The 13,617-nt window shown below is 41.4% G+C and overlaps 1 protein-coding gene across 1 annotated transcript in view; it reads right to left on the reverse strand.

Moving 5' to 3' along the window:
- PPM1F (protein phosphatase, Mg2+/Mn2+ dependent 1F) overlaps positions 1-13,617 on the reverse strand; it is a 131,073-nt gene that overhangs the window by 21,140 nt on the left and 96,316 nt on the right. The window lies entirely within an intron of this gene.

The following is a 13,617-nucleotide window of genomic DNA, read 5'->3' on the forward strand; positions in this document are numbered from 1 at the left end:
AGGTCAATCAATAGATTAAAGCTTGGATTTCTACGCAGATCAGTAAGTATTTGTCGGAAGTGGTAGATGCAGTAGCCGGACTGAAATGTACTACTGGGACCTAAATACTTCTCAGCATACATTCCAGTATCTTAAGATTAGTCTAAAGACTCATAGTTATATCTCTTAGGTTCCAGTTTACTTGCTGCTTCCCTATAACGCTTTGCAATATGTCATCCATATACTGATTGCCTAGAGGAGATATCATTTCAGAAAAGCTCAGTTCTTGGAATGCTTTTGCTACACAAGAACCAGTAATATTGTCAATATTAATACTATGAAGCATACACTGCTGACTGAATTGTCTCTTGGAGCATAATAAATAGTTGTTTCTACTGAGTAACACATTTCTACCCAGGACAATGGTGTCTCAAGGATCTAAGACAGACATGGCTTTGCGATATTCAAGCCTGCAACCTGCAGATTACGCAAATCTCTTCAAAGAAATGACTTATGCCAACAATCTATCGCACTGGAGCTCACACTCAAGCAAATGTACACACACAAATGATCCAAAAGACATTTCTTTCAAAAGGAAGTAGGTCTCTCCTGTTTTACACACTGTAAACTAAGCACAGAGGAAAAGGGTTATTTATGTGCAAGTATGGTTCTCCAGCGTTGGTATCCATCACATTCATATGCTGGAAAATTTACCAGTCATCAGGGTTTCCAGCCTGACCATGCAGAAGTACTCAAGCATGTGTATTCAAGAAATATGCATATATAGGAGTATTCTGTGCCCCCCGACTTATAGGGAGGGCATCTACTGGTATGAATGTACTGATCTAACACAACATAACGGACCCTGACAGAAGAGCAGTTAAAATAATAAAAACAAAAATAAATAATTGTAAATATATTTAATAAGTAGAAGCTCAAGGGCCAAGACCCTGCCATTCTCCAGGCCTACATGTGCGCACGTTTAGCCCCAAACAGGTCTCACAAGCTCAATGGCAGACAACAGATGTTTGTTAACTCAATGGTAACCATTTTATCAACTTTGGAAGAATGAAAGAATGAGTGAATCTGATGTGATTCGACCTTGAGATTGTGGGGTCAAACACTTCTCTCGAAGATTCATCAGTCCACCGAGCCATTTCAAACCCGTCTTATGTATCTGGTTTGCATTTTAAGCATACTGTTCAGCTCATTTTAGAAGGGCCCTATGTGCACACCAAATGTTTGTAGAGTGACCACCTCACTATGTCATCACACTCAATGTTCCTAGTCACAGGCATTCTGACAACAAATCATCGCTATCAGGTGTGTCCACACCAAGAATACAACAACCAGGATGCATTAGGCTGTCACATGAGAGCATAAGACAGGAAACAACGTCCATAATGACTTTCGATAGCCAGCAGAACGCAGCCAGAGTTATTATCGTGCACCAAGATGGATGAACCAATTACAGTGAATTAACGCCTAACAAGGTTGGTTTCAGCCCTTCTTAATAGACAATGACACAATGAGTCCACTGGCGGACTTGGAATCAAGAGCTTAGGAGTTAAAAGGTATCCAAATAGGGATATCCTTCGCCTTCCAGCCTTTGTGCCAAGTGGACATCATGATTAGGCCTGTGGCAAGGAGCAGAATCTGCATGGGCATCATTTACTGAAATAACTCTATTCGTTTTCAAAAGTCTTCATATGGATTCTAAGTAAGCAGCAGCATTGAGAGAGACAGTCAAAGAGAGAGGAGAGAAAGAGACAACGGATAGGTAGAATTGTTCAGAACAAATATTGTTTCAGTTCAGGGGGCGCACTTCAAATAGTGCTATTTTGCTAACTACAAATATAGTAAATAGAAATCCATCTCCCAAAGAAGCTCATGGACAGAGTTGTGGGTACTCGTTAAGTTTCCACATGGTACAAGTTTTGTATGGACCAATTCTTGATGCAATTCAGAAAAAAAGGCTGAAGGATTTTGTGACCTAGCCTTCAGCGAATTACAATCAAATGCATGAAGACCAGGTACAGACAAAAGGACTGAAGGACACAGATGTAGATGCCGGTGATACAGGTACAGAAGAAGAACTGGTGATAGAACTGTAGATGCTTGCAATGGGCCCTTTATAACTTGTGATTAAATCATGTGTAACCTGGGTATAGAACACAGAGTGATGGAGAAAGCTGTAGGAGCTTGCAATGGGCTCTCTGGCTTGTGATGATATCATGTGGAACCTAGGTAGAAACTAAGGACCGTTGAAGAGCAGTAGAAGCTTGTGATGGGCCCTCTAGGACTTGTGATTAAACGAGTAATCTGGGTAGAGAAGAAGGACAGATGGACAGAGCTGTAGATGCTGGTGATGAGCCCTCTATACCTTATAATTAAATCATGTGTAACCGAGGTACAGAAGTCTGACTGACAGATCTTTCGACGCCTGTGATGGGTCCTCTGACTGACGAAGGACAGATAGACAAAGCTGTAGATGTTTGTGATGGGCCCTCCGACTTATGATTAAATCGTGTGTAACCTAGGTACTGGCGAAGTACCGATGGAGCGAGCCGTAGATGCTTGAAATGGGCCCTACAAACGAAGGACTGGAACCGCCTATCTCAATCGCCAACTGGGTCTCCACGGGAGGTGGCTCTGTTCCACCTGCAGTTAGTCCTGAATTTTGGCATGTATGTAGCTAGGAGCTTGAGAAACAAGCACTGGCAAACCCAGTAGGTCTTGCCTTTATAATGCATGTGCCAAGCTGTTGTCCTTTTTTGTCTATAATTTACTGTTTTAAAATAGCATTCTGTAGAAAAAGCAAACGAATACTATGGTATCTCACAACTGTACATTTCAATTCATATGAATCCCATGGTTTATTTTTCAAATAATTTTCTCTTTGGAAACTCTGAAAATAATTTCAAAAGAAAGCGTTAGAATGTAAAGGGAAATTCTTGCCAAGGCCTAAATTTAGTTTCCATTGGATTCAGCAATTTGGTGCAACATAGTAAGTTGGGGAGACTATTTATGGGCCTTCAGGACAAGTGTTATCCTAAGATCCTCTTCTGCCTCAGACACCAGTTGTGTGAGCGTAGGAGACAGTCCTCTTCCAGCGCCATAAAATCCTTTCTGTGCCCTAGCTTCTGCTTACATGCATTTTGTGGACTGCAGGAGATGAAACACAAACAAACCTTAAAATCTGCTCTTCAGCCATACCGAAGCAAAAATATCCCTGTTGTGTTTTTACAGATAAGCTGGGACAGGTGGGGAGCAACACAGAGCAGAACGTTTGGGGGATGAAGGGCAGCACAGGAAGGAGAGCTAGAAAGAAATTCACTCTCATGGAGTGCTGGCTGAAAAAAGAAAAAATAGTTTTTTTTAAACGTACGCAGTGCAAGGATGCAAGCCAGGCAACCAAAAGCACTGCAAATAGGGCATTCTCCAGGGGAGGGACAACACAAGAAGGAAAGTATATAACTGCTACTCAAGTTACTGATCTGCTACTAGGCAGGACAGTTACACAGCTGCTTAGAAGTTTTCAGTATATAACAAGTTATTTGGCCAGATGAGTAAATTAGGTGCTCGCTCTTGTACTCTGCATGAGTTTTTCAAGAGTTTAAAAGCAGTGCAGGAGGGAGGAGTGAGGTGGGGCCTCATCCTTCTGAAGGCAATTAACAGAGTAACATTAAATTGGGTGACTAACACCTAGTCTTTATAGTGTTCTTAAATGGCACAGATGCAGTATCAAGCGATATAGAAAAATAAATTACAGCAATGGAAACTTGTTAGAAAAATAAATTACAGCAATGGAAACTTGTGAAGTACATTACACACACTCTGCCATTCTCCCCAGCCTTACCACTTCTAACCCACCACAGTGGTTTGAAGATGAGGAATAGGTTGCTTAAAATTGGAATAGACTGCATATTCTAAGAAGACATAGGACTCTAGAAAGGAACACATTCTATGTGCAAGAGTTGACAGCTTTCTGCTGCTGTCACAACAGATGGAGAGGGCTATTTACACCAAATGGTTGCAAATTGTGAAATACCCACCCACACGAAACAGGTCACTGACAGAGAAAACACAGATTGTGGAACAGACTGTACGGGAAGAAATGCTATTTAAAGCAAGAGGAACTTCTGTGGAATATACAACTCCCGCGCAGGAAAAGGCTCTTTGAGCAGGGCAGCTACAGACTGCGAACAATGCTGCCCAGCTGGATTGGACTCTTTGCACAGAGCAGTATACTTCTGGAGATCGTGCTCTTCGTGGACAGCCATTTGTAGGCTATGGCAGAAGCACCCTCACCCCACACCTTTGTAGGACTTAGTACACTGCAACCAAGGAAGAAAGGGTTCTTTACAAATGTGTGTGTGTGTGTGTGTCTCACAGAGAGAGTGGGGGAATGCACAGAGTTGAGTCTTCTGCAATCAAGCATGAAAGGATTATTGACAAAATAAATCGCACGAGAAACAGAGGTGTTCCAGAGGCTGCAAAACTCAGTATTCAAAAGGGAATGGTTCCTGGCACAAAACAGCCAGTTCCCGTGGGGTGGGTTCCAGAGCTTGAGTGCCATGAATACACATAACAAGAGGTCCTCGCTCAATAGGTTTACAGCCTTCGACACTTAGCCATGTCACTGAAGGGTTCTTCATATAGAATGGTGATAACAACATAACATGTATTTGTAAAGCACACCTTCACCCAGAAGGGTATCTTGGTGCTGAATAACAGATGTTTGTCACCCAACTCATTTTATTGACCATAAAAGGATGAAATGCTGAGTGGACCAGCACGGATTTGAACCTCTGACCATGAGGTCGAACACAGGCATCTACAGTGCATGCATTCGTTCACTAAGCCACCAGAGAAAGCCAATTGTAAACAATGGAAGGGCTCTAAGCCCACTGTAAGTTTTTGGTACCTACAGACTTTTTATACTATAAACAGCGGTCTGGTAGTCAGCCACGAAAAGAGCTATTCATTCAGGGAAGAGTGTTGTACAGAGAGGGTCCACAGGCATGGTCCCTGCACAGTAACAAAAAATGAATCTGCACACAGCCATTTACAGGCTGCACAACAGAACAGCCCAGAAAGGAAAGGACATTTGAGTGATCTTGATGTTGGGCTCCCTGGACACACACAGTTGTGTGAATTATGCAGAGACTTCAAAGGCCGAGTACTCAGCAAAACACTAACTAAAGAACCATTCACAGACTGGGAAACAGGTTTGCTCTCAGACAGTAAAGGGTGCTTAGGGTTTGAAATGTGCTCAACAGAGGCAGCCATGAGTTCTCCCACCATTTGGTGCCAACATTCAGAATATGCTGCCCACGGAGAGCTGAAGACTTTTCCAACATTCTGTAACAGTGTGTAGGCGTCGTTTCTGAGGGCAGTAGGAATTATCACATTTTATCATTACAAAACCAGCCACAATTCTAACATTTAACAGCAACGTGCAATTTAAGAGGATGGCTGGAATTGCAAGACTCTAGCTTTCAAGTGCTCTTTAAAAAACAAATAAACTCACCTGCACAAATGTCAAACAGGCCGAGGAAAACAATGCGGGTGGACCAGTCATGATGCAACACAACCAACAGCAGCCTGGCCCCATCCGAACAGGAGCCTCAAAAGGCCAGAGCCTTTAACATTTTTAAGTGTTTTAGGAGGACAAGGGTACCCCAATATGCGAACCAGGGGTGATACGTTGTAGAGAGGAACAATGGTTCTAGTTGGCCTAAAAAGGTCCAGGGAGAATTGACCCTGTAAAGGGCAATGAGGTCAGTAGAGGTATAAGAACTTATTTCTCAGAGGAGAGCAATAGTTAATATAAGGAGGGACATGTAGGTCAATGTATGAAAAGCATTTATTACACATTGATAGAATTCAGGTGCTCACACAGTAAGTGACAATAAGCGCGACGTGAGAAGTGAGGGTGAACTTAAAATAAAGACATCGCATTGACAACAGTTGTAGAACCACCTTTAAAGATTTTTTACACAGTTTAAGGAGTTCATGTTGTGAGGGGTCGACGACGTTTTGAACTCAATTATTCGAGTTCATCTTCAGGAAAAAATGTGAGCAACTAGAATCTGGAATTTAAAGGGGAAATTCGAAAGGTAGGTATAAATAAACCATAGTATAGCACGTAATAGCCTACAGTTGACATCCACGGGAAATGTCACTCAAATCATATGTTTTAACTACAATCAAACATTTCAACTAGAAAAACTGTACATCGTAAAAAGCAGTACATGCTACCTACTACACAACTACATTTATTTTACACTGCAGTGTCCCTGAAAGTGATCCTCCCTTGTGGTGCTTGTTCCACTGACCCCTCTTGCTAGTTACTCCTGGGTGAGCTTTCACTAGTTGATCTGTAATCGGATAACAGCATGAATCATGCTAAGGTGCAAGTCCTTGGTTTCCCAAAGGTAAAATGTGCACCCAGTTGACTATTATTCTCAAGCCTTACCCCCTTGCGGTGCAGCAAGTAGGTGGTATTGTGCGTTCCTTGCTCCGTTCGAGCAGGTCTGTGCAACAGTGTGGACTTATTCTGTGTTCATCTTAGTTGCTTTCTTGTGCCCAGCTCTGTGATGTGCCCAAAGAATGTTGTTTATGTAACACTCTGTGACTATAGGGGATCTGGGGTTATTTTTCTGGGAATGGTCAGATGCTATTGGTACCTGGCTTGGCGAGTCACATGATTTTGCTTCTGAATAAACTTTAAGTGTTCAAATTCTACAGCCTTCTTCAATGTGTTTACTACAATATTTTTGGTGATGAGGATAGCCAGGCACCTGTCAGACTGCGATCAGCAGCAGCGAAATCCTGATGACATAGCTCCCAAACTTCTGTCTCAAACAGTAGGCCAGGAGATCGTTGGTACACCGGGGACACCGGGTACCAGGGGACACCGCATTCCCACATCTGTCCTGTCCTTTAGTGCCGCTGCAGCTTAGAGCTCGTTTCTTTAATAGCAGATAGCGGAACCCAGTCTCTAAAGAGATAACGGGATCTCCTTGGGTCCCCACAAGGGAAACTGTCAGAGCATGAGCGTGGCCTCGTGTGCTATTCTTGGGTCTGTGCATACTGCCTCGCTGTCGCTCCTTCAAGCATTCCACTTGTGCGCTCTACTTTGCAGACAGCGTGCATTGTTCTAACTACAGGCCACAGCGCCTCAGCCAGTGCATGCCACAGATAAAGTTTCCTTACATCTGTGAGCCGCTTTAAAACTGTTGCCCGCTGTAGGGTTACGAGCTGGCAGTTGACCCTTAGCCAAAATTCAATACACGAGGAAACACCACCTCCTAAGGGTCCCCCAGGCTCACTTCAAACCTACTTGTTTGAACTCTATGGCCATTGGTCACTGTTCTTGTGTGCTGCAGTGCTATCTAGTGCATTTTTAACAATACTGCCTTCTTTGAACTTTCTGTGCTACAATTTATCATGAACATAAACCAGTCTATTGCGATTTCTCCCTCATTTCTTATGCAACCTGGAGATCCACCGATTGGATAGGAAGATTGGATAGAGACATTTGCAGTGGTGTAACTATAGTCCCCGCAGTGCAGGGGCCCCCCTAAGCTCTAGGGGACCCCCTACGGCCGTGTGCACAGGCAGTGCTGAGAGGTTTTGACTGGGTCCGGATTGTTGGGGGGCCCCACCCATGTACTTTGCAGGAGGGGTGCCGTTAAGTTTTGTTACGGTACAAAAGGGGGTGGTGATGGACGGAGCATCAGAACCAATCAAACACTCGCACCCAGTCAACAGATCTGGGTTTGATCCATCACCGTTCTTTAGCCCACTCTGCCAAACCAGTTCAGACATGGCCATATGCAAATCAGTCTGACCTTGTGCCTCATGGGAACAGTTCAGCCTAAACTGCCAAGCCATGCCTTCCCTGGATTGGAAATAAGCTTCCTAGGACCGGTTTCTGGCATTTCAGCCATCTTCAGCCAGGCTTGCTTGAATCCAGTGGCAAAGTGAGCAAGGGACTCACGTCTGAGCATACCCTGCCAACTTATGGCGAACAAAGCGGTACAAAAGGGGGTGGTGATGGACGGAGCATCAGAACCAATCAAACACTCACACCCAGTCAACAGATCTGGGTTTGATCCATCACCGTTCTTTAGCCCACTCTGCCACCCCAGTTCAGACATGGCCATATGCAAATCAGTCTGACCCTGTGCCTCATGGGAACAGTCCAGCCCAAACTGCCAAGCCTTTTGAATCCCCCTTTTGTACCTTTAAGTTTTGTTACGTCACTGAACAATTGAGAACTATTTATTGGCGCTTGAGAGCACCAGTTTTTATCCACTCAGAAAAAAAGCAGTTCGTATAGGTTGTTTTGGTACAAAGGGCCAACACGTGTTTAAATAAATACTTACCACAAGTATACGATGATAGTGGAAATAAGATCGAGAATGTGTACAAGGAGGTTAAATTGCAATTTCAGAGCCGATTTGCGAAAACAGTGAATATTGTGATGCAACATCACTAATTCTACACCCAGTCATCAATATGACTTGCACATAGTAGTGAACCCAAGAGCTGGCCAACTAAGTGATGGTGATGGACAATGGAGAACTATGCGGAGTTCTGGAACAGTTCAAATCCGTTTTTGAGAACAGGTTGGGAGAGGCAAAATAATATAAACATGAAATTGTACTGAGGAAGAATGCCGTGCCTGTGTGACAAGAGGCAATGAAGATTCCTGTGGCGATAAGGACAGAAGTAAAAGGTATACTCGAGCCAATGATGCAGGACAAGGTGGCAGTGCCTGTTGAGGCCACACAAACGTAGTCTCCCGTAGTAATAACAAAAAATTCAGATGGGTCATCGAGGTTTTGTGTTGACTTAAGCAGTCTCAAGCAGAACATTGTCATGGATTGTTTCCATCTGCCAAATATCAATGAACTGATTTTACCGTTGTCTGGGGGAATAGTGCTTTTTCAAGCCAGACTGGAAACGTAGCATTTCACTTCTTTTATCACAAGAAAGGGGAAATTTAACATGTTACCTTTTGGGTTGTACCCTGCAGCAAGTGTTTTCCAGAGACTAATATCAAATGTATTCTATATAGTCAAAAATGTTGGGATTTTTTCAAGACGACATGTCAGTCTTTGGGGAAAGCATCGATGCTTTGCGAGAGGTCTAAATTCTTATTTCCAAAGCTGGCTAGACTTTGGAAAAGGGAAAATTTAAGGTGCAAGAAGTCAAATATTTGGGGTATCTCATCACGAGAGAGGGAGTCAGACCTAAGATGAATATGGTCAGTGCTATGGTCAATGTGGAGGTGCCAGATGATAAACAAACTTTGATCATTCATGGGTTTAGTGGAATATTATTCCAAATTTGTAATAGATTTTGCTTTTATAACAGATACCTTGAGAGAGTTGTTGAGGATGGGTAGGAAATTCACGTGGGGTGTGGGGGGGGGGGGGGAAGAGCCCAACAGGCAACTTTTTTTGCAGATTAAGCACATAATGTGAACACTGGCATTTTGGTTCCATTTCAGGTAGGGGTGAAGACGATTTTCACTGTGGATGCCAGTAAATTTGGTATAGGTGCAGTGTTGTCACAGGGTCATGGGAGGACAGAAGACAGTGGCTTTTGCTTCCCATTCGTGGTCTAGCACTGAAGGGAACTATTCGGTCATCGAACAGGAGTTATTAGTTTCTGCGTAGGCAACAAACTATTTTCGTAGCTTCATTTGGGGCACTAGGGTGGTACTGTGAACCGAGCACATACCTTTTTTGAAGGTTTTGGGACCCAATGGCAAAAATAATGGCTTGGGGCCGTAAAATTACAGGATTAGGATTGTTGTGTCGAATATGTATCAGGCTGGAAGAACAAGGTGGCGATTTGCTTGTCAAGGCTGCCGAATGACGTGATGCAGAGTAAGTGGAGGCAGGTGTGGAGGATGCCATTGAAGGTTTGCAGGATTGGGAAGCGATGGAAGATTGGATGTGCACAATGGAAGGAGATAGTGTTCTCAAAACAGTGGTTTATATGATCAAGAGTACATTTCCAGATGCGGTGAAACTATTTTCACAAGGTGGACGATGAATTGTCTTTCTTTGGGGACATGTTCACGATAAGAGGCAAGAGGTTTGCGCCACCTATTGCAGTCAGGGATAAAAACGTACAAGTTTAGCGCATGAAGGTTATTTGCATCAGATGTTGACACTACGACTCAAGGAAAGATTTTGGTGTCTAGTCATGGATAGTCAGGTGAAGAATTGGGTGGGAGAGTGAGAGGTGTGCAAAGGTTCAGAGAAGAAAGAGTAGGTTTAGGCATATTGGAAAATGATCAACATGTATCTAAAGCAACTTGTGTGGGAAAAAAATATATGCTAGGATTTTATTTTCTTTCTTTTTTTTTTTTATCCTCATTTTGCGATTGAATTGATAAGGAGGTTTCTGGAGTCTGATGATCTTTTCTTTCGTTAATCTTTGCCTTTTCAGCCCTTCGTTTTCTGGAGAAACTCATAGGAGAGTATCACTTTCATTCTTCGATCCATCAGTTTTCCTCCAATTACCCTTTATTTTTTCCCATATTGCCATTGGTTTGTGGGGAAGAGCTAGCCAATTTGGCTACTCGGCAGAAATCATTTCTGCCTGGTATTATGGTTTACGCATTAATCATTGGATTTCTCATTTATGACCCAGAAAAGCGATCAATTGCTTTGGAAGTAATTTTCCCAGATTTCCCAAAAATCTGTTCTCTTTGTATGGCCTCTGCTTTTGTCGAGATTATTGATTTTTATAATGTAATTTAACCAATTTGTATAATTTGGAGCGATTGGTTTAACCCAGTTAATACAAATTTCTCTTCGAGCTAATAGCATTAATACGAAAAGTAAATTTTCCTGTTTTTTATTTAGCTTATTGCTATCCGTCTCTATACCACTATGGATCCCAAAAATGATAAGAGAGGTACTTACAGTTATGTTGGTTTTTAAGATCTTATTCACGGTCTTACCAATCTCCTCCCAGTAGTCATTTATTGCAGGACATTTTTGAAACATATGGATGTCATCAGCTCTTGCTTCTCCGCATTTGGGACAGAGCTTGATACTGGAACCTTTAAATTTAGACAGTTTTTTTTGGGGACCAATATGCACGGTGTACTGTAAGCAGATGGTTTCTCCTTAGTGGTGCTGATTTTATACAAGACCAACATTTCCCCATAGATTCCTGCCACGTCCTTTGTAAATCTATATTTTGGTCTGGTATATCACTTCTCCAAGTGTTCTCCGGAATTAGGAAATCTTCTTCCCCTGATTCAATTAGTGTCCAGTACCATTTTGATATTTCTTTCCTTATTAATGTGGATCTTATCATTTCATTTTCAATAATCTCATTTCCGATGTTGTCTTCTTTTAAGGACTTGGCCCAGTTTGATAATTGATAATATTTGAATTTTGATATCTTGCCTTCCGTTTGATCATATAGTAAATTCCAGGGAATTATCTCGTTACCTTTTAGTAATTGTCCCCATAGTAATATTCCTGCTGTTTTAAGTGGTAATGCTAGAGAGTCTTTTAAGCAATCCGGCGTCCCTGGAGACTCCCATATTGGTGCTTTAGTGCTATAGTATGGTATATTTACTAAACTTCTTAGTTGGAACCAAAGTCTAGCAGCATTGAATAGAATCTTTAATTTTTTATTTTTTTTTAATTTTGGGTGACCAAATTTATACAAGAAGTGGTCTGTGTTCTCCGTCATACTTTGCAGGAAACTTGGGTAGTATTGATGCTTCCTTAGTAGAGATCTAGAATTCTTAAATTGGAAGGACCTATAATATTCAAATAAATCAGGACTAGCTATCCCTCCTTGCTCTCTCTTCCTCCTTAGTTTGTTCCAGGCTATTCTCGTTCCTTTGGAGGCCCAAATGAAACTTGCAATTTCGCTTTGTATCTTCTTCATGGGTTCTTTTTTAAAATCCAATGGTATAGTGTTAAAAAGATATGTGAACTTTGGAATAATCGACATTTTTATTACATTTGATCTTCCCAAAAAAGTTAATGATAAGCTTGACCATGTTTTAAATATTCTTCTCATTTCTTTAGCGATTATCATTAAATTTAATTGTGGGACTTTATCCAGTTCTTTAACTAAAGTGACTCCTAGGTATTTTAATTTGTCCCTATTATAGGGCGAAGTTGGGTTGCAATTCCAGCTCATTGTTTCCGTTTTTTCTTTGTTTGTTAGGTAACCCGAAACTTTACCAAAATCGCTCATCATCTTGTCCAATACTTTATGTGTATTTTCGTATTCTGTTGTGATCATCCGCATATAGCGCTATTTTTTTGGACCAGTTTTGGTATTTGAAAGGGAAAATCTGTGGGTGACCTCTAATCAGAACAGCCAATGGTTCAATATATAGGTTAAAAAGTAACGGCGACAGTGGACACCCTTGCCGTGTACCACGTTGTATTTGGATGTTATTGGTAAGACGGCCATTAACTATTACTTTGGCTCTTGGGTTCTTATATATTGCTTTTATAGAATGAGCAATACTATCCAAGATCATATTTTCCTATCGCTGCGTTTAGGAAGGCCCAATTTACCCTGTCAAAAGCTTTGGCTGCATCGTAGGTGATTATAGTTAGGGGGAGTTTTTTTAGAAGTGGCGATATCAATTGCCGCAAACAACTCATGGGTAATTTCATGGATTTGCCGCCCTTTTATAAAGCCCTTCTGATCTGGGTTAATCAATTTAGGCATGACCGTGGCAAGTCGTTTTGCAATAACCAATGTAAAGATTTTATAAATCGCAGTTAAGCAGCGATATTGGTCTATATGACTCACAACTCTTTGGATTTTTCCCCGGTTTTAAAATAATGCTGATTATCGCATCATTCCAAGAGTCTGGAATTTTTTCATGATCTATATATATGCAGTTCATTAGATCTGTTAGTTGGTTAACTAGATGCTCTTTTACTGTTATATAAAATTCGTTTGGTAGGGCGTCTGGTCCAGCGGCTTTTCCTCTTTTTAAGTTGTTTATTACTTCTTTGACTTCCTCCGATTTAATTCTTTGAGTTAACTCTGCCTTTTCTTCCTTTGTTAGTTTAGGGATAGAGATAGCTTCTAGGTATTTCCCTATTTGTTCTTCTGTTGGATTTGTATCTTCGTCAAATATACCCGAATAATATTTTAAAAACTCCTGTCTTATTTTATCGTCGTCGAAGGTTTCTATTGTTTGATCTGGTATCTGGATGCATGGTATATTACTCCTAGATTGTTCACTTTTGATTTTCCATGCCAATAATTTCCCGCAACCTTCCCCGTATTCATAATCCGCTAATTTACTATTTTCCCATTTTTCTCTCACTATATTTTCAAAAAAACTTTCTAGTTTTTCTTTTGATCTTTGGAATTTTATCCCCAGTTCTTCTTTTCTTTCCGGAACAGTTTCGTTCTCTAATTCTACTTCCAATTTTTTTGATATCCATTTCCATCTTATTGATTTCCAATTTCTTTGTTTTTAATTTATGTGCTCCTAGACTAAGCAATTTTCCCCTTATCACAGCTTTATAAGCATCCCAAGTTATTTGTTTTGAAGTATCCGTTGTATTTTCTTCAAAGTACTGTGATGTGGCCGTTTCTAGTTGATTGATA

This window comes from Triturus cristatus, chromosome 11 (genome assembly GCF_964204655.1).
Source record: "Triturus cristatus chromosome 11, aTriCri1.1, whole genome shotgun sequence".
Classification (NCBI taxonomy): domain Eukaryota; kingdom Metazoa; phylum Chordata; class Amphibia; order Caudata; family Salamandridae; genus Triturus; species Triturus cristatus.